The sequence below is a fragment of the Muntiacus reevesi genome, chromosome 7 (genome assembly GCF_963930625.1).
Source record: "Muntiacus reevesi chromosome 7, mMunRee1.1, whole genome shotgun sequence".
In the NCBI taxonomy this organism is placed as follows: Eukaryota; Metazoa; Chordata; class Mammalia; order Artiodactyla; family Cervidae; genus Muntiacus; species Muntiacus reevesi.
Genome location: NC_089255.1, coordinates 52,307,678 through 52,330,119, shown reverse-complemented (window position 1 = coordinate 52,330,119; position 22,442 = coordinate 52,307,678). Strand labels below are relative to the sequence as shown.

General features: G+C 39.1%; 1 protein-coding gene across 3 annotated transcripts in view; it reads left to right on the top strand.

The window, feature by feature from the left end:
• TEX9 (testis expressed 9) overlaps positions 1–22,442 on the top strand; it is a 297,677-nt gene that overhangs the window by 97,848 nt on the left and 177,387 nt on the right. Inside the window, exon 2 of one of the 3 annotated variants that reach the window (XM_065941920.1) lies at positions 8,952–8,983. The exons of the other annotated variants lie outside the window; for them this stretch is intronic. The gene's annotated coding sequence lies outside the window, so the exon portion shown is untranslated. The remainder of the gene's footprint in view (positions 1–8,951; positions 8,984–22,442) is intronic. 3 annotated transcript variants of the gene reach the window in all.

Genomic DNA, 22,442 nt, shown 5'->3' with positions numbered 1-22,442 from the left:
GAATATAAGTATGACTAAGGGAGAAGGTTAGGCAGTTGGTGGTTAAAAAAAAAGTACACAAAAAGACAAGAGAGGCAAACCTCAGGAATCACTAGACAACAGCAACCAGTAGAGGCAATAAGTAAGAAGCAACTTTGAGTAGATAAGTCAAAAAGACTTTCCGAAGATAAGATAATTGCTTAGTCATGGTAAGAGCAACAGGCCCAGGGGTGGATAGAAATGAGGAGATTTTTATTTTTGGCCATACCGCACAGCATGTGGGATCTTAGTTCCCCAACCAGAGATCAAACCCTCACACCCTGCATTAGAAATGTGGAGTCTTAACCACTGGACCATCAGGAAAGTTCAGAAACTAAGGAGATTTTTTGATGGAGCTCCAGAGTAAGGGCACACATGAGAAAGAGCAGGTTATTGGCCAGGCCTTGGGGAAATTCAGAATAACTGCCCAGAAACCCAGGAGCAGACTTACAAGTGACCTCATAGTAAGTTGAAGAGAGCTAGGAAATTATGAAGTTTATTCAGGTTCCAATGCAGTTCTAGCAAATGATTTATCTCCTCAGATCCCCAAGAGGAGGTTTCCATTGCTGTCTTATTTTGGTGTGAATCTTTCTTTTCCAAAAGAGTTTTACACATGCAGTTGTAGTCCTGACCATCTCAAGGGCTCAATCTTGTGTCAAGAATTGCATCCTCTTGGAAATCTTAGCTTATCCATTCTTCATCTCACCTGCATGCAGGTTGAGTTAACTGTCCATTTTTGTGTTCCTTTAGGACCTTCCACAGCCTTACATCACAGATACCACTTCATTATGTGGTAATTGTAGATTTACTTGTCAATTTTTTGTACCTACCTTTCCCACCTCTGGCTCCCAGTATATATATAGTCAAGATGTGTGTTTTTATTCTCTGTATCTCCTACATATAGAATAGACCCTATCATAAAGTAGCCAAATAATAAACGTTTGTTGAATTTTGAATTAAGGAGAGCTCCTTTTGATTAGGCCAAGGGGGAAAAAAAAAGGCAGAATGTCAGAAAAAGCAGAATGGGCTAAGAAAACTCAAAAGCTTATCCGTAATAAGAGTGCAGGTACTAAGAAGTTAGTTAATTCATACTTAAAATTCATGTCTCCATGACTCTACACAAAAATTTCCCAAGCAGCCAAATTTTGTCTGTTCAGCTAGACATCTGGTGCTATGATTCTCCAGTTTTAAAGGTACCTTGGCCAGCCCTGTTCCTTTTAAGGGAAAGAGTCGGCTACATTCTCCCTTTATCCTCTAGTTTCTTATCTGATTTCAGACTCATGTGCTTGGGTGGGCCAAGCTCGAGGCTGATTCTCAGGGTGATCCCTTGGGCTTCCAGGCTGAGAAGCCAGGACTCAGATCCCAGCCCTACCCCTTGCTACTTTTGTACTCCCAGATAAGTCCCTTACAACCCTCTGAGCCTTAGCTTTGAGATGGTAGAAATGGGGAAATAAGGACTCCTTTATTAAGGGCTATAACTATAAGGACTACATAAGGACTCCTCATAGTTATGCTGAAGGTTTTCTGAAAAATAATTGTGAAAATACGTAGCACAATGTTTTATACTTAGCAAGAGCCACATAAATGTGAATTTCTGTGTATTTTATTTCTGGGGAGGTGGAGAAGGGAAGGGAAGCCATAAGATGATGGTAGAGGACAAGGACCTTAACGATAGCAGGAGTCCTGAAAATCCCCCGGTAGCAGCCTAGAGGGGAGAAGGCAATGGCATCCCACTCCAGTGTTCTTGCCTGGAGAATCCCAGAGGCGGGGGAGCCTGGTGGGCTGACGTCTATGGGGTCACACAGAGTCGAACACGACTGAAGTGACTTAGCAGCAGCAGCAGCCTAGGACCTTGTGCCACCACTTGAAAATCTGATAAAGCACAGATCTTAGTCATCCAAAGCCACAATGTACCTGTGGCAGTTGCCGCAGGAGATTCCTTGATCAGAACATGGAAGGACATTCAGTCCCTGCCAGGTTGAAATTGGTGCACAACTGATAGTGAGATAGATACCATTGATGGCAAGGAAAAAAGTTTTTGCCTATTCCAAGCAGAGAAAATTTAGAGATTCACCTAGTGCTGTCTCAGAGAGCTCTGAGAGTGTGCAGTGGTGTCTGACAGTAACCCCTGCAAAGGAACCCAGGGCTGGAAATGGAGAAAGAGAGGAAGGTGTTAGTAATCAACTGAGAAATCTCAAGAGTATTAATAGGATTTTCAAACACATCTGCTCTTTCTGAGGTTCTGAAAGAAAGCCCAATGAGACCAGCTAGTCTACTGAAGGACTTAAGAGCCCAGATAATATGTGTGAGTGACTGGGGGAGGGTGTATCAGGGTTTATGCTTTCCAGTGGTTCTAGGAAGAGACCCTTAAATCAGGACTAAAAACTGTTCGAGTTAGCTCATGGTGTACTCTGAAATCAAGAGCTTGGCAGGCAGGGATCAAGATGTGGCAGGATAAGGGCAGAATTCCACAGCAGGATGAGCTTGTTAGTCAAATGTCACAGATGTCAGATCGCTGCCTAATGTGTCATTTGTTATCAGGCACAAAATGTGGCTAAGTGATTAGAGCTTTGCAGTAACCATTGTCTCCTACCCCCGTGAAGGAAGACTTTTTAGTTGAATGGACCACCCAAGCTATTTTTAAAGGCATGAGACTGGAGACTAAGTACCCCTTTTCATTACAGTTGGTGAACATCCTTTTCTCATTTCAAATCCCCTCAGATGCTGTTGGAGTAGGACTTCCTTGCTCTTTCTGTGTCACAAATACTCTTTCTGAGTATATTTTTAAAGGTTTTGAAATTTTAAAAATGGTAATATCATGTCACCACCCACAAAGCAATTATATTTAATGGTGTTTTAGAAGAGTTAGTTTTAAAATCCTGTACATGAACATTAAATCAAGACATCAGACTGAAGGAAATTTACCTCTACAAAATCTTATGAAATGACAGAAATGACTGAGAGAGAGGGGAGAGGGGAAGAGGGGTGTGGAATAACTGGTAACAGGTTCTGAGACAAAAAAAAGGGTTATCAATATATGAGAAAATCTTAGGAGATGGTATCAGGCCTTGGCGGGCTTCCCGATGGCTCAGCAGGTAAAGAATCTACCTACAATGTAGGAGACCTGAGTTCGATCCCTGGGTCGGGAAGATATTCCCTCTCTAATATTCTTGCCTGGGAAGTTCCACAAACAGAGGGGCCTAGTGGAGTACAGTCCATGGGATCACAAAAGAGTTGGGCACGACTTAGCAACTAACCAACGATAACATCAGGCCTTGGAGAAATAAACTAGAGCACCTGAACCTCAAACACTCCTAAGCTTAAAACTACTACAGGAATGGAAGCAATTTCAGGGACGTTCTTATTTCAAAGAGAGTAGATTCAGTGAGTGGAGGGTACTGGGGTAATGATTAGAGCAGTGAATGGAGACACTGCATTTGTGGCAACTGAACTGGTGATCTCCTTCCCTTTTCCTGCTTAGAACTGTCCACAGATTAAAGCAGTGAGTCCATGAGTCCTGGGAGCTAAAGACAGAACAATAGCAATGGACTGCAGAAAGGGTGGGAAGACCCCTCACCCTGAAATCACTCTATCCAGCAGAATGTCCTTCTCTTCTCCTATAATTACCAGTCAACTCACATTAAGTGAATGGAGAGCTCTAACAAGAATTTTCATTTACGAAGTACAAGGACAATCAATGCAAGATATAATAATAATTTGTACATGTATCAAACTCACTAAATACTGAAAAAATACCTGTGGAAAGATAAATGAAAAGATACGTAGACATTTGTTTTATAAATTTCATCTTATAACTTTCAGAAAAATATAATTATAAGTAAAATACATACTTATAAGTATTATAACAATTATCTTCAAAAAGATTAGGATGTTATTGCATTAGTGGAAAGGAAGCAAATAGTGATCTTAGAGATTAAGAACAAGATTTTCAAAATAAGAAAACTCAGCAGATGTGTATCACCAATAGAAATTTCTTGAAAGAATAACTGGCTATTGGATGAAGTTTAATAAAACAAGTAGTGAATCCAATTGCACAGTTGCACTCATCTTACACATTGCACATTGCAATGAATCCAACTGCACAATTGCACTCTTCTCACACGCTAGTAAAGTGATGCTCAAAATTCTCCAAGCCAGTCTTCAGCTGTGTGAACCGTGAACTTTCAGATGTTTGAGCTGGTTTTAGAAAAGGTAGAGGAACAAGATCATGTCAATGTATGTCAAAGACCACTACAATAAAAAAAAAAAAAAGAAAGAAAGAAAAGGTAGAGGAACAAGAGATCAAATTGCCAACATCCGCTGGATCATAGAAAAAGCAAGAGAGTTCAAGGAAAACATCTATTTCTGCTTTATTGACTATGCCAAAGCCTTTGACTGTGTGGATCACAATAAACTGTGGAAAATTCTGAAAGAGATGGGATTACCAGACCACCTGACCTGCCTCTTGAGAAACCTGTATGCAGGTCAGGAAGCAACAGTTAGAATTGGACATGAACAACAGACTGGTTCCAAATAGGAAAAGGAGTATGTCAAGGCTGTATATTGTCACCCTGCTTATTTAACTTATATGCAGAGTACATCATGAGAAACGCTGGGATGGAGGAAGCACAAGCCGGAATCAAGATTGCCGGGAGAAATATCAATAACCTCAGATATGCAGATGACACCACCCTTATGGCAGAAAGTGAAGAAGAACTAAAGAGCCTCTTGATGACAGTGAAAGAGGAGAGTGAAAAAGTTGGCTTAAAGCTCAGCATTCAGAAAACTAAGATCATGGCATCTGGTCCCATCACTTCATGGCAAATAGATGGAGAAACAGTGGAAACAGTGGCTGACTTAATTTTTCTGGGCTCCAAAATCACTGCAGATGGTGATTGCAGCCATGAAATTAAAAGATGCTTACTCCTTGGAAAGAAAGTTATAACCAACCTAGACAGCATATTAAAAAGCAGAGACATTAGTTTGTCAACAAAGGTCTGTCTAGTCAAGGCTATGGTTTTTCCAGTGGTCGTGTATGGATGTGAGAGTTGAACTATAAAGAAAGCTGAGCGCCGAAGAATTGATGCTTTTGAACCTTGGTGTTGGAGAAGACTCTTGAGAGCCCCTTGGACTGCAAGGAGATCCAACCAGTCCATCCTAAAGGAGATCAGTCCTGGGTGTTCATTGGTAGGACTGATGTTGAAGCTGAAACTCCAGTACTTTGGCCACCTGATGTGAAGAGCTGACTTATTTGAAAAGATCCTGATGCTGGGAAAGATTGAGGACTGGAGGAGAAGGGGACAACAGAGGATGAGATGGTTAGATGGCATCACCGACTCAATGGACATGGGTTTGGGTGGACTCTGGGAGCTGATGATGGACAGGGAGGCCTGGCGTGCTGTGGTTCATGGGGTCATAAAGAGTCAGATACAACTGAGTGACTTAACTGAGCTGAATGAATCCAAGAAAGATGAAGATATTAAAGAAACAGTGAAGAAGAAAGAAACTAGTTAACTTGCCTATTATGCTATATATTTAAAATTAATAACATAAAATTAAAACCTAGACTAGATGCTGGCAGACTTTTTCTGTAAAAGGCCAGAGAGTAAATATTTTCAGCTTTGTGGTCCATACAGACTCTGACTCAACTGCTCAGCTTTACTCTATAGTGTGAAAACAGTCATAGATAATATGTGATTGAATGAGCCTGTTTTGTTCCAATAAAACTTTATTTACAAAACAGGAAGCAGGACAAATTTGGCCTGCAGGCCACTAATGTTTTGGATGAAGACAACATAAAGATGGCAGAGACAAGGTATGATGAAGAGATAAGAGGGAAGTTCTGAAAGTGTGTAAAACACACACAACCAGATGGCAGGAAAAATCACCAGTAATCAAAATATATGACAAATGGATATAATTTCCTAAGCAAAGACAGAAAATTTCAAATTTTGTAAAATAGTAACATGTCTAGTCATAAGATATTTAGAAGAAATACGTCTAAAAAGAAGTTTGAAAATAAAAGAGCATAAAAAGATAAATAAGCCAAGTAACTAAAAATGGATAACAAGTGTGGTAAAGAGTCGGACATGACTGAGTGACTGAACTGAACTGAACTGAACATTTTAATGTCAGACAAAAAAAAAAGAATGTAAAGAGGATTTGATAAGATAAAGAACATTTATGTTGACAAAAGATACAATTCCATAAGAAGGCCAATGAATAATGAACCTTTACAAACCTAACAATATAACACCAAAATTCATGTTTATAACGTAATATATGAAGTAAAAGCTGATAGAAATACAGATAGGAATGAAAAATACACAACTATTTTGGAAGACTTCAACTCAAAAACTGACAGATGAGGTAGGAAAAAAGTAAGCAAGAGTAGTGAGGATTTGAATAACACAATAAAGGAACTTGACTGAATAGGTGTAAAGGACTTTGTACGCTATAATGGTGAATGCATAATCTCTTCAAACACACATGCAACATTAGCTACCTTCTAAAACACAAGGAAAATGTTAGTAAATTCCTAGATAAGAAATCATTCAGTTCACATTCTTTGATCACACTGCAATAAAATTTGAAATTAGTAAACAAAAGAATACAATTTTTTTAACTTGGAAATAAAAACCCACATCTTTAACTTAGAATAACTATAGTGGAAAAAAAATGTAAAATGAAGTTATTGATTAGTTAAAAATAATGATACCAAAATTTAGTTAACATTAATATACAATCAGTTTTGTGCTGAGTGATCTACTTGGATTGTCTCATTTTATTATCGCAATAATCCTGAGAAGTTGATTCCATTATCATCTCTTTTCACAGATGAGGAACTGAAACACAGAACTCTGTTAAATAACCTGCCCAAGGGCACATAGATGATAGAGTTGGGGTTTGAACCTAGATAATACAGTCTGGAGCCAGTGTATTTAACCACTACAACAAGAACGATGAGATCAATACAATTCAAAATCTATACATACTCAGAGAAAATATATAGCCTTGGATGCATACATTGGAAAATAAGAAAAGAGTGAACAGAAGCAAATCATACATATAGCTCAAGAAGCTAAAGGGAGAAAAATGTAAACATTTATTGCTAAAGAAAGAAATGAATGAAATGAGTAAATTTTAATAAAACTGAAAAAAACCAAAAATATAAAAAGCCTAGTATGTCTAATCAAGGTTAAAAAAAAAAAAGAATTATCAACATTTGAAATGAAAAGGGACATTATAAGTATAGAAGAGATTCTTAAAAAGTCTGAGATAAATTCTAAATTTAAGATAATAAATCAGAAAAATCTAGACTAAAAAAGTTTCTGGAAAACAGAAATCACCAAAATTGACCCATGAAGAAATGTTCACCTTAAAACAACAAGCAACAATACAAACACTGAGAGCGCTGAAAAGGTATTCAAAGCTTTCTCATAAAAGGACACCAAACAGAAGGTTCTACAAGTAAGGAACATGCTATACTGATTTTAGCAATCCAAAGCCTTGAAAAAAGTAAAAAGTTTTCTAACCCATTTACACTGGAGCTGACATGGCCTAAAATTTAAAACTAACCAAAAAAGCATACATTCACTTAATGAACACATATTTAGGTATCTTAAGTATTAGTAGAATGAATCCAGAAATGTATTTTCTAAATGTCATAACTAAGAAGGATTTACCTAAGGTATTCAAGACTGCTTCGAAATTCAGAATATATTAATGCAAATCATTACATTCAAAATAAAGTGATATAAGTATCTTAAGAGATGCAAAAAGCATTTGATACAATTTGTCATCTATTTTTGATTAGAAAGAAAACGACTTTTGCAAACCCGAAGTAGAAAGAAACTTCTTTGTTTTAATGAAAGATATATGCATACACAATGTATGTGCATGTGTTAGTCGCTCAGTCATGTCTGACTCTTTGGAGCCCCATGGACTATAGCCTGCCAGGCTTCTCTGTCCATGGAATCCTCCAGGCAAAAATACTGGAGGGGGTTGACATTCCCTTCTCCAGGGGATCTTCCCAGTGCAGGAATCAAACCTGGGTCTCCTGCATTGCAGGCAGGTTCTTTTATCATCTGAGCTACAAGCATCATACCTATTAAATATTACAAGATTTCCCACTAAAGTTTTTTCAGTATTGTTTTGATAGTCCTGGCTATTGCTATGTAATAAGAAAAAGAAAGAAGTGGCAAACAAGGAGGAAATATTTTCAAAATATGTATTATTACATTTAATAAGGAACACTCCAAAATTGATAAGAAAAAATATAAACAACCTAATAAAGACATGTGCCAAGAATCTAAATAACCACTTCAATCAGAAGAAATTTAAATAATGAATAAAAATAATTTAAAATAACAATGAACTGCATTTTTTCCCCTTAGAACGGGCAACTTTTTAAGAGATTGATAATATCTAGTGTTTATAAAGATGTGTGGAAATAAGCATTTTCATATATAGTTGGTCAGAATGTAATTTGTAAGGCTTTCTTAGAAAGCAATTTCACAGAATTTACTGAAATTTTTACTCTACAATTTTCTTTTCTCAACAGTTTTCTTTCTGCTGTTTTAGCCAAACAAAATTAATTGTTCATAATGCACAAAAAATGTTTGTTTGTGTGCACCAGGAAATTTTAAGAAAGTTTCTTGCCGCATTGTTTCAAATAATGAAAAATTAGAAATAATTTGTATATCTGCTAGTAGGGAAATTACTCAATTATGTTACATTGGTACAATAGAATACTATCCAGCTGCTAAAGTGAAACTGATCTGTATTCAACAGAAAGGGCTGAGAGATGAATTTTTAGGCTAAAAATAAAATTATTATAAAGCATGAATTTTTTAAATATTACACATATATGTGCATGTAAATGCATAAAAATAATTTGAAAGTAGGATCACTTAATGGATTTTTCTTTTTAGGGAGGACAGCAAGAATGAGGGACAGGAAACAGGTAAGGCTAATGGCTTAGTCTCTCTCAGTGTTGTTTGAATCTTTCAGTGAAAATATATTCATGAAAATTTTTCTGTTATTATTAAAGTTGTTTTTTGAGTTTTAACATTCGGAGACTAAAGTGCAAAATCAAAAGTATATATAGCCCGATGAATGTTCACACATGTATTACTTATGTAGCCACTGCCCAGATCAAGATGTAGAATATTTCTTCTCCCCAGGACACTCCATTGTTCTCCTCTATTGTACCCACTACCAGAGATTATTTTATCTGTTCCAGAAGTTCATAGAAGTAGAATCATACAGTTTACTCCAATTTTGTATCTGGCTTTTTTTTGTTACATATCATGTCTACTACACGAATCCATGTTATCAGTTGTTTTTTATTGCTTGTATTATCCCACTGTTTGAATATACCACAATTTAGTATCCATCCTCCCCTGATAGACATTCAAGTTATTTCCAGCTATTAGGAAGAAAACTGCTATGGCCAACCTTATACACATCTGCAGTATTTGTGCATTTCTCTCATATACCTAGCACTGAAACACCTAGGTCATAGAGGAGGTAGTAGAGTGATTCAAGGTGATTGTAACAATTTACATTTTTGTTAGTGGATATGGAAGTTCCAGTTCTAGTTGCTCCATATTCTGGCTACCACTTCATATTGTCAGTTATTTTCATTTTAGCCATTTCAATAAGTGTATACTGATATTACATGGTGTTTTTGAATTTGCATTTCCCTGATAACTAATCATATGGAATATATTTTCATGTACTTACGTCCATACTGATAGTCTCCTTTGTAAAATGCCTGCTCAAGTTTTTTCTCATTTTGTTTGAGCTGTTTTTCTCCATTGAGTTGTTATATCTTTTTTTTTAAATTTGTTGACATTCTTTATATATTGCAGATATATTTTTTGGATATATATGCTACATCTATGATATGTTTATATATGCATGCATATATATATATATGCATATGTATCACAAATATCTTCTCTTAGTCCATGTCTTGTTGATTCACTGTCTTGATGGTGTACTTTGATAAATAGAATTTCAGATTTATAAGTCTTTTATTGTTCATGGTTTTTTGGGTCTTATTTAAGAAATAACTGCCTATCTCAAGGTCATGGTATTATTCTTCTATGTTATCTTCAGGAATAAGGATCAGCAGATTATGGCTCATGTGGGCTGCCACCTGTTTTTGTAAATAAATTTTAACTGGAACACAGCCATTCCAACTTATTTATGTATTCTCTATGGCTACTTTATGCTATAACAGCAGAGTTAAGTAGTTCCAACAGAGACCGTGTGGCCCACAAAGATGAAAATATTGATTATCTTGTCTTTTACAGGAAAAATTTACTAACCCTTCTTCTAGAAAGTTATTTATTTACTTTCATATTAGGCTATAATCCAATCAGAATTAAGTTTTGTAAATGGTGTGGAATAAGGTTAAAGTCTGTTGCATATGAATTGTCCAATTGCTTCAGCATCAGTTTTTGAAAATAAAATCTCATTACCACAAAATAGCAGTAGCACCTTTGTTGTATGTCAGGTTACTGTGTAGGCATAGCCATTTCCAGACTCTCTCTTCTGTTTTACTATCTGTTTATCAATCACTGGACCAGTATCACATGCTCTTAAATATCATTGGTTTATGCTAAGTCTTGACATCTGATTTTGTAAATCGTCCAATAATTTTTCTTTCTGATTTTTGGCTTTTATAAGTTGTTTGCATTTCCATATAAAATTTTGGAATGGATAGCTTTTCCCTTCTCCAGGGGATCTTTCCAACCCAGGGACTGAACCCAGATCTCCCACATTGCAGGCAGATTCTTTACCAACTGAGTCACTTGGGAAGCCCATATAACTTTTAGAATTCCTTAATAAATTTCCACAGAAAATTTTGATGGGAACTTGACAATGACTGTATTGAGTCAGTGAACTAATTTTGAAGTTGTCAACATCTTTACCCAATGGAGTCTCCATATCCATGAACATGTTCTTTCTTAAAATTGCTTTTGCAATTGAAAATCCTTTGTGGTTTCATACATATTTTAGAATTATTTGTTCCAGTTCCGTGAAAAATGCCATTGGTATTTTGATAGGAATTGCATTAAGTCTGTTCAGTTCCGTTCAGTCGCTTAGTCATGTTTGACTCTTTGTGACCTCATGAACCGCAGCATGCCAGGCCTCCCTGTCCATCACCATCTCCTGGAGTCTACCCAAACCCATGTCCATTGAGTCGGTGATGCCATCCAACCATCTCATCCTCTGTCGTCCCCTTCTCCTCCTGCCCTCAATCTTTCCCAGCATCAGGGTCTTTTCCAATGAGTCAGCTCTTCGCATCAGGTAGCCAAAGTATTGGAGTTTCAGCTTTAGCATCACTCCTTCCAATGAACACCCAGGACTGATCTCCTTTAGGATGGGCTGGTTGGATCTCCTTGCAGTCCAAAGGACTCTCAAGAGTCTTCTCCAATACCACAGTTCACAGTTCAAAGCATCAATTCTTCTGCATTCAGCTTTCTTCATAGTCCAACTCTCACATCTATACATGACTACTGGAAAAACCATAGCCTCGACTAGATGGATCTTTGTTGGCAAGGTAATGTCTCTGCTTTTTAATATGCTGTCTAGGTTGGTTATAACTTTCCTTCCAAGGAGGAAGCATCTTTTAATTTCATGGCTACAGTCACCATCTGCAGTGATTTTGGAGCCCCATAAAATAAAGTCTGCCACTGTTTCCACTGTTTTTCCATCTATTTTCCATGAAGTGATGGGACTGGATGTCATGATCTTTGATGCTGAGCTTTGATCCTTGATCATGAATATTGAGCTTTAAGAGCCAACATTTTCACTCTCTTCTTTCAGTTTCATCAAGAGGCTCTTTAGTTCTTCTTCACTTTCTGCCATAAGGGTGGTGTCATCTGCATATCTGAGGTTATTGATATTTCCCCCAGCGATCTTGATTCCAGCTTGTGCTTCTTCCATCCCAGCGTTTCTCCTGATGTACTCTGCATATAAGTTAAATAAGCAGGGTGACAATATACGGCCTTGACATACTCCTTTTCCTATCTGGAACCAGTCTGTTGTTCCATGTCCAGTTCTAACTGTTGCTTCCTGACCTGCATACAAGTTTCTCAAGAGGCAGGTCAGGTGGTCTGGTATTCCCATCTCTTTCAGAATTTTCCACAGTTTATTGTGATCCACACAGTCAAAGGCTTTGGCATAGTCAATAAAGCAGAAATAGATGTTTTCCTTGAACTCTCTTGCTTTTTCTATAATCCAGCGAATGTTGGCAATTTGATCTCTGGTTCCTCTGCATTTTCTAAAACCAGCTTGAACATCTGGAAGTTCACGGTTCATGTATTGCTGAAGCCTGACTTGGAGAATTTTGAGCATTACTTTAGTAGTGTGTGAGATGCCCTAAACTTGTCAGTGAACCTCCTTGTGAGATCCAGGTGCTTTTTAAGATGCTGCCTCTGTACTGGGAATTAGAGTGAGTGATTTTGTGCATGAGCCCCAGGAGCCAAGTCTTGGTTTCTCAAAAGTCCACCAAGTCTCCCAGACATAATCCATGCTGGTTTTCAGTGCTGAATGTTATGAGGCCTCATCTTCCTGGTGCAGATTTTCTGGGCCATGGAGACTAGTGTGGGGAGCTCAGACCCCACATTTCTCAGGGAAAACCTCTGTGGTTGTGAAATCTCTCCCACTTGTGGGTCACAGCATGGTGGGTACGGGTTCTGACAAGATCAAGTCTCTGTCCCTTCTACCTGTCTGTATATGGCCTTTTCTTTCTATCCTTAGTTGTGGAAAATCTATTCTTACTCTGCCATCTTGATCTGGATCTTTCTGGATTTATTATACTTAAGAACTATTTAAATTTTTAAAAAATTTTCTTCTGTCAATTTAGATAACTTGTGATTTTTAAAGAAAGGCATCAGTTTTATTTAGTTTGTTAAATTTATTTATATTAAACTATGCATCATGACCCTGCATTATCTTTTTATGTCTATAGGGTCTGCAGTGATGTCTTCCTTTTTCTCTAAGGTGAGCAGTTTATACTTTCTTTTTCTTGAGTGGTCTTGCCAAGTTTATTGATATTCTGAAAGAACAAATCTTGACTCTGTTGATTTTTTATTTTTGTCTATTTATGTGAGCTTACTTTTTTTTTCTGTTAAAAAATGTTTATTTTTATTTTTGACTCTGTCAGGTCTGAGTTGTGGCTCGTGGGCTTCTCTCTAGTTGGGGTGCATGAGCTCAGCTGCCCTGTGGCATGTGGGATCTTAGTTTCCTGATTAGGAATCAAACCCGTATTCCCTGCACTGGAAGGCAGACTCTCAACCACTGGACCACCAGGGAAGTCCTGAGCTTACTGTTTTTTTTCAATATATGTTTTCACTTTTATTAATTTCCTTCCATATTTTTGTTCCTTTTCTAACTTCTTGAGATGGTAACTTAGAAATTGATTTTTAACTCCCCCCCCCCCCGAATGTATGCACTTAAAGTCATCTTCATTCTAAACACTGTGAATCAATAGGTCCAATCAGGAGAGAGTAATAACACAGAAAGATTTTATTAATAATATAAGGTATTACTGGACTTTCCTGGTGGCTCAGACAGTAAAGAATTTATTAACCATACCAAGGGATTGCAGTAATGAGGGATTGGTTCACAAGAAGTAAAGAGGATTCCGAAGAATACAGAAATAGAAGATACAAGGAATAGCTCCTACCACCTATCTCCCCCCCTTCTCCCCCTCACCCAGAACTCAGAACTGAGACAGCACACCAAGGAAGAGGCCCACCAAGACCTGAGACCCAGACCTTTCTGTAGAAGGCACAGTGTGGCTCACTAGATGGCAGAAAAGTTATTCTGGTGCCATCCTGCTAAAATACACCCTGGAAATCCACCTAGTGGGGTGCCAGAATGACTTCACAGAGATGTCTCACTGGAGGGCCTTTGCTACAAAACTGCCTGAGAGACATGCCAGGGGAAGCGGTTGGCTGCTAAGTGCTGCTGCCACTGTGGACTGTTCAAGTCCAGAGTAGGGGAGAGCAAAGAATCCTGGAAAAGCTTGCCCAGCCAGCATACCAGAACCAGGAAGCAGAAACTTTCCTGCTGCAGTGTATTTACAGTGCCCTCTGATGGCAAAGTTCCAGTTGGCAAGGGGAAATATATAAAGGGCCCAAACCTATTTTCACAAAACAGTCCAATAGGTGGAACTTGGAAGGGAAAGGCAATAAATAATAACCAACACATGCCATTTTAGCCATATCCTATACATTTTGGTGTGTTTGATTTTCATTGTGCTTTCCTGACTACTGGGTTATTTAGAAGAGTGTTGGTTAATTTCTAAACATTATCAGATTTTCTAGTTATCTATTAATTGATTTCTAGTTTTATTCCACCATAGCGTGAGTACATGCCTTAGGTGATTTTAACTTTTTGAAGTTTTTTCAGACTTGTTTTATGCATACCATATAGTACATTTATGCTATACCATATAGTACATTTTGGTAACTATTTCATGAGCATGTGAAAAGAAATTGTATTCTGCAGTTGCTTATTGTTGTTGTTCAGTCACCACGTCATGTCTGACTCTTTGTGACTCCACAAACTGTAGCACATCAGGTCTCTTTGTCCCTCACATCTCCTGGAGTTTGCCCAAGTTCATGTCCACTGAACCAGTGATGCCATCCAACCATCTCATCCTTTGTCGCTCTCTTCTCCTTCTGCTTTCAATCCTTCCCATTACCAGGGTCTTTTCCAATGAGTTGGCTGTTTGCATCAGGTCACCAAATTATTGGAACTTCAGCTTCAGCATCAGTCCTTCCAGTGAGTATTCAGGGTTGTCTCTCCTTGCTATTCTCTGGAACTCTGCATTAAGTTGAGTATACCTTTCCTTTTCTCCCTTGCTTTTTGCTTATCTTCTTTCCTCAGCTATTTGTAAAGCCTCCTCAGATACTCACTTTGCCTTCTTGCATTCCTTTTTCATTTGGGATGGTTTTGTTCACTGCTTCCTGTACAATATTACAATCCTCTGTTCATAGTTCTTCAGGGACTCTGTTTGCCAGATCTAATCCCTTGAATCTATTTGCCACCTTCACTGTGTAAACAGGGGATTTGATTTAGGTTGTACCTGACTGACTGAGTGGTTTTCCCTGCTTTCTTTAGCTTAAGCCTGAATTTTGCTATAAGGAGCCGATGATCTGAGCCACAGTCAGCTCCAGGTCTTGTTTTTGCTGACTGTATAGCGTTTCTCCATCTTCGGCTACAAAGAATGTAATCAATCTGATTTTGGTATTGACCATTTGGTGATGTCTGTGTGTAAAATTGATTCTTGTGTTGTTGGAAAAGGGTGTTTGCTATGACCAGCGCATTCTCTTGGCAGAATTCAGTTAGCCTTTGCCCTGCTTCATTTTGTACTCCAAGGCCAAACTTGCCTGTAAATCCAGGTATTTGTTAACTTTCTACTTTTGCATTCCAATCCGCAATGATGAATAGAACATCTTTTTTTGGTGTTCATTCTAGGAGGTCTTGTAGGTCTTCATAGAACTGATCGACTTCAGCTTCTTTAGCATCAGTCTTTGGGGCATAGACTTGGATTACTGTGATGTTATTTGGTTTGCGTTGGAAATGAACCAAGATCATTCTGTTGTTTTTGATGTTGGTCCCAAGTACTGCACTTCGAACTCTTTCGTTGACTGTGAGAGCTTCTTCATTTCTTCTAAGGGATTCTTGCCCACAGTAGTAGATATAATGGTCATCTGAATTAAATTCACCCATCCCCATCCATTTAATTCACTGATTGATTCCCAAGATGTTGATGTTTACTCTTGCCATCTCCTGCTTGACTGTGTCCAATTTGCCTTGACTCATGGACCTAACATTCCAGGTTCCTATGTAATACTGTTCTTTACAGCATTGGATTTTATTTTCATCACTAGACACATCCATAACTGAACTTTGTTTCCACTTTGGCTCAGCAGCTTCATTGTTTCTAGAGCTATTAGTAATTGTCCTCTGCTCTTCCCAGTAGCATATTAGACACCACTTGACCTGAAAGGCTTATCTTTTGGTGTCATATCTGTTTGCCTTTTTATACAGTTCATGAGGTTCTCACGGCAAGTATACTGGGGTGGTTTTCCAGTCCCTCCTCCAGTGGATCATGTTTTGTTGGAACTCTCCACTATGACCCATCTGTCTTGGGTGGCCCTGCACTGCATAGCTCATAGCTTCATTGAGCTACACAGGCCCCCTTGGCATGATAAGGCTGTGATCCATTTTCGAGTATTACAATATACTGAACATATTTCCCTGTGCTGTACAGTAGGACCTCATTTGTTTCTATTTTTTATTTGGTAATGTATATCTGTTTAATCCCAAACTTCTAATTTATCTATACCCCATGACCCTGCCCTTTCCCCTTTGGTAACTGTAAGTTTTCTATGTCAGACTCTATTTCTATTTTGTAAGTAAGTTCATTTGTATCACATTTTTGGATTCCACATATAAGTGATATTTTTGTTCCTATCATTTCTAATAAAAACTTAAGTACTTCCAGATTCCATGACCAACAAGACCCATACCACAGTTGGACTGCAACTGAACAGGAATGGCCAGAAAGATCCATTAGTGAGATTTGGTCAGCAGATCCTATAACTCTGAGGAGCCAGATCCAGTGGGGGCAGATGGCACCCAGGGCTCTGGGTGGGAGAAACAGAGCCCAAGATCCTTGGCATCAGGCTTGGGAAGCAAGACCCTCAAGGACAGGAAGTCCCAAAGTGATGAGGCAGCTGAGTAGAAACCAAATGGCAGGAGAGGCAGGAATAACCAGAGACTGGGAAAGACCTGGGGCGCCTGCTGATGGGCAGAGCTGGAGACTAAGTTTGTTGCCCCCACATGTCCCCCTTTGCAGCTAAACTGAGTCCCACCTTAAAGGCTGGTCCTGGAGCTTGGCCAGCCCCACAGCCCCGAATGCCACATGGATAGCACATAAGGCAGTGGTTCAGAGGGACCCAGGAAGCAGTGCTTGGTGATGATTACAAGCAGCCTCATTACCCCCTGACACCTCTAACACGGACCTATAATGTAGCTGTGGGGACGCCCGAATCACAGACACGGTGACATCTGATGTAGCTGTGGGGACGCCCGAATCACAGACACAGTGACATCTGACGTAGCTGTGGGGACATGTGAATCACAGACACAGTGATGTATGACGTAGCTGTGGGGACGCCCGAATCACAGACATAGTGACATCTGACGTAGCTGTGGGGACATGTGAATCACAGACATAGTGATGTATGACGTAGCTGTGGGGATGCCCGAATCAAAGACACACTGACATATGACGTAGCTATGGGGACACGGGAATCACAGACATAGTGACGCATGACGTAACCGTTGGGGCACACATATCAGACGTAGTGACGTTAACGTAACTGTGGGAACGCCCATATTAGACGTAGTGACGTGGCTGTGGGGGCACCCGGGCACCCGTATCACAGACGTAGTGACGCCTGATGTAGCTGTGGGGATGCCAGTATCACAGATGTAGTGACGTCTGACGTGGCTGTAGGGACTCCCATATCAGACGTGGTGATGTGTGATGTAGCTATGGGGGTCCCCGAATAAGACGTAGTGATGTCTGATGTGGCTGCGGGGACTCCCGAATCACAGACGTAATGATGTATGACGTAGCTGTGGGGGCATCGTATCATAGACATACTGCCATAGAGGTGGGGAGGCTTTGGAGCCCCGGGCTGAGCTGGTGGCTGTGGATGACCACTCTATCCTCGTGCCTGAAACTCGTTTCCGGGCACAGAGGTAAGAAGCTTCAATTGAGAAAACTGGTCTCTCCACCTAGCAGCTCCCACTGCCTCTGCTGTCTGGCTGGACAGTTAGCTACTTCTGCCGTGTCCCTGGCACAGGTGGGTGGCCAGGATGTGGCACACACTTTTTATGCTTAGTGTATAAAGTTGATTAAATTTGTTAGTAATTTTGTTCAAAGAGTGTATGTAATTTATATAATTTCTCTTTTTAGTCTAACATACCAGAGAAGGGTATATTCAACTAAGATTGGGGTTATGTCTATTTCTCCTTTATTTGTTTTCTTATCTTGTTTGAAACTATGTTATTTTGGATGTAAAAAGTCAGGATTTCTGTGTATTTCTGTTGAATTGATGCTTTTATCTTAGGAAATGCTACCCTATATCTCTAGTACACTTCTTGCCTTCAAGTTTACCTTGTCTGATATTAGTGTAACCACACAAGCTTCCTTTACATTACAGTTTGTATGAGATATATTTTCATTATTTTGCTTTCAATCTGTGTACTTGTATTTAAAGTATAACAACACACACTTGAGTTTTTTTTTTTTAATCTAGTCTGGAAATCTGCCATTTAATTGAAGTGTTTAATCCATTTGCACTTCATATAATTACTCATATAATGACTTATGCTTTTATTTTCTCTCATTTATTCTTTCTTTTTTCTTTCTCTCCTATTTTTAGAATTAATTTTTTTTTTATTCAGTATTACTTCTTTGGGCTTCCCGGGTGCCTCAGTGGTAAAGAATCTGCCTCCAGTGCAGGAAACATGGGTTCGATCCCTAGGTTAGTAAGATCCTCAGGAGGAGGGCATGGCAATTCACTCCAGTATTCTTGCCTGGGAAATCCCATGGACAGAGGAACCTGGCAGGCTACAGTCCATGGGGTTGCAAGAGAGTCAGACACAACTTAGCTACTAAACAACGAAAAATTACTTCTTCACTAGTTTTTCTTAAATTCAGGCTTACTGAGGTTACTTGAATAAACATAGTGAGGTATTCACCATTTTTACTATATAGTTCTTTGAGTTTTTACAAATGCCATCACTATCAAGATGCAGGCATACCTTGGAGATATTATTGCAGGTTCAGTTCCAGACTGTCACAATAAAGTGAATACCACAGTAGAGTCATGTGAATTTTTTGGTTTTCTAGTGCATACAAAAGTTGTTTATACTATACTATAGTCTGTTAAGTGTGACATAGCATTATATCTTTAAAAGTATATTTAGTTTAGTTAAATAATACTTTACCGTTGAAAAATATTAACCATCACATGAGTGTTCAGCAAGTCATAATCTTTTTGCTGGTGGAGGGTCATACCTCAATTATTTTTTAAGGAGTAGTTTTATTTATTTATTTTTGGGTGTGATGAGTCTTTGTTGCTGCATGGGCTTTTCTCTAGTTTGGGAGAGTGGGCTACTCTCTAGTTGGGTTACATAGACTTCTCATTGTAGTGGCTTTTCTTTTTGTGGCGCACGGGCACTAGGTGTGTCGGCTCCAGTGGTTATGGCACGTGGTTTCAGTAGTTTCAGTTCCTGGACTCGAGAGCACAGGCTCAATAGTCGTGGTTCACAGGCTTAGTTTGCTCTGTGTGGCTTGTGGCATCTTTCTGGATGAACCCGTGTCTCCTGCTTTGGCAGGCAGATTCTTTACCACTGAGCCATCAGGGAAGCCCATGCCTCGAGGTTGCTGACTTATCCGAATGGTGGTTGCTGAAGGTTGGGGTGGCCGTGGCAATTTCTTAAAATAAGACAGAAATGAAGTTTGCTGCATCAGTAGGCCTTTGCTTTCACAAACAATTTCTGTGTAGCATGCAGTGATGCCATTTGATAGCATTTTACCCACAGTAGGACTTCTTTCAAAATTAGAGTCAATTCTTTCAACACCTTGCCACTGCATATTCACAGCATCTTTATCATCAGTAGAAGCCATCTCAAGAAACCACTTTGCTCATCCATAAGAAGGCACTCCTCATTAGTTAAAGTTTTATCTTGAAACTCCATCAATTCAGTCACATTTTTAAGTTCCATTTCTAATACTAGTTCTCTTGCTGTTTCTACCACATCTGCAGTTATTTCCTCCACTGAAGTTTTGAACCCCTCCAAGTCATTCAAGAGGACTGGAATCAACTTTGTCCAATTCCTGTTAATGTTGATATTTTGACCTCTTACCATGAATCCTTAATGTTCTTAATGGCATCCAGGATGGTGAATCTTTTCCAGAAGGCTTTCAATTTACTTTGTTCAGATCCAGCAGAGGAATCACTATCTATGACAGCTATAGCTTTACAAATTGTATTCGTCAAAAAATAAAAGACTTGAAAGTTGAAACGACTCCTTGATAAGTGGGCTGAAGAATGGGTACTGTGTTAGCGGGCATGAAAACAACGTGAATCTCATGTATCTCCACTAGAGAGCTTGGATGACTAGGTGTATTATCAGTGAGCAGTGATATTTTGAAAGGAATCTTTTTTTTCTGAGCACTCGGTCTTAACAGTGGGCTTAAAATGTTTAGTAAATCATCTTGTCAGCAGATGTGCTGCTCTCCAGGCTTTGTTGTTCTGTTTATAGAGGACAGACAGAGTAGATTTAGCATAATTTTTAAGGGCCCTAGGATTTTCAGAATGGTAAATGAGCATTGGCTTCAACTTAGGGTCACCAGCTACATTAGTCTGTGATAAAGTCAACCTGTCCTTTGAAGCTTTGAAGCTAAGCACTGACTTCTTTTCTCTAACTGGCAGTCTTCTTCCAGTATAAGAATTTTGTCTACACTAAAAATCTGTTGTTTAGTGTAGCCATGTTTATTACTGATCTTAGCTAGATCTTCTGGAAAACTTGCTGCAGCTTCTGCATCAGCACTTGCTGCTTCACCATGCACTGATATGTTTCTTTCCTGAAACTTCATGAACCAGCCTCTGCTCACCTCAAACTTTTCTTCTGCAGCTTCCTCACCTCTCCCAGCCTTCACAGAATTGCAGAGCGCTGGGCCTTGCCCTGGATTAGGCTTCAACTGGAGAGAATGTTGTGGCCATTTTAATCTTGTATGCAGACCACTCAAGCGTTCTCCCTATCAGCAATAAGGCTGTTTTGCTGTCCTGTCATTCATTCCTTTACTGAAGTAGCACTTTTAATTTCCTTCTAGAACTTTGCATTTGTAACTTGGTTAACTGACGTAAGAGGCTTAGCTCTGGGCCTGTGTCAGCTCTCTGTATGTCTGCCTCACTCAGCTTAATCATTTCTGGCTTTTGATTTTAAGTGAAGGCATACGACTCCTCCTTTCACTTGAACACGTGTAGGCCTTTGCAGGGTTATTAATTGGCCTAACTTTAAGATTGTTGTGTCTTGGCAAACAAGCCTGAGGAGAGGGGGCAAGATAGAGGAAACACAGGTCTGTGGAGGAGTCAGAACACACACATTTATTAACTTTGCTCTCTTACATGGGTGCCATACATGGTGCCCCAAACAGTTGCAATAGTGACATCAAAGATCACAGATCAACATAACAGATATCCTAATCACAAGAAATTTTGAAATATATGAAGAATTACCAGGGTGTGACAGAGAAGTGAGAGCAAATGCTATTGGAGAAACGGCAGTAAGAGACTTGTTCAATGCAGGGTTGCCGCAACCTTCAATTTGTAAAAAATGTGTCTGTAAACTGCAATAAAGTGAAGCACAGTAAAATGAGGCATGCCTATATGTTGCTGTTCAGTCACTAAGGTGTGTCCGATTCTCTGCAAACCCATGGACTGCAGCACACCAGGCTTCCCTGTCCTTCACTATCTCCAGCTCAAACTCTGTCCATTGAGTCGCCAATGCCATCCAATCATCTTATCTGTTGCTCCTTTTTCCTTCTGCCCTCAATCTTTCCCAGCATCAGGGTCTTTTCCAATGAGTTGGCTCTTCCCATCAGAGGGCCAAAGTACAGGAGGTTCAGCATCAGTCCTTCCAATGAATATTCAGGGTTGATTTCCTTTAGGATTGACTGGTTTGGTCTCCCTGCAGTCAAAGGGACTCTCAAGAGTCTTCTCCAGCATGACAGTTTGAAAGCAACAATTCTTTGGTGCTCAGCCTTCTTTATGGTCTTGCTCTCACATTCTTACATGACTTCTACACTTCTATCATTCCCAGAATTGTGCCTGTGCTTCTTTGCAGTCAATCTTTCCCCATTCATTGACAAACATTCAAGTTATTCCCACTTTTTGACTATTAGAGTAATGTCTATAACTTACTACCAAATTTTGGTGATTTTGAATAGACTTGCTAGGAACATTTGCATACAGGTTTTTGTGTGAATATCTGGGTTTCCTTTTTACTTGGTAAATATCTAGGAGTTGGGTTACTGTGTTATATGATTACTAAGCATTTAATTGATAATTAAGAAGCTGAAAGCTCATTTCCGAAATAGTCATGCAATTTTTTTTAATGTTATTTTATTTTTAATTCTGGTAAAAAATAATACAAACTTTGCCATCTTAACCATCTTTAAGTGTACAGTTCTGTAGCATTAGCTATATTTACACGAACTATTGTCTTACATTTTTTTGTTCAGGCAGTCAAGCCTAATCCTAACAAAGCACAATTGAAACTCTTTTAACTGACCTCCGATGAACTAACTT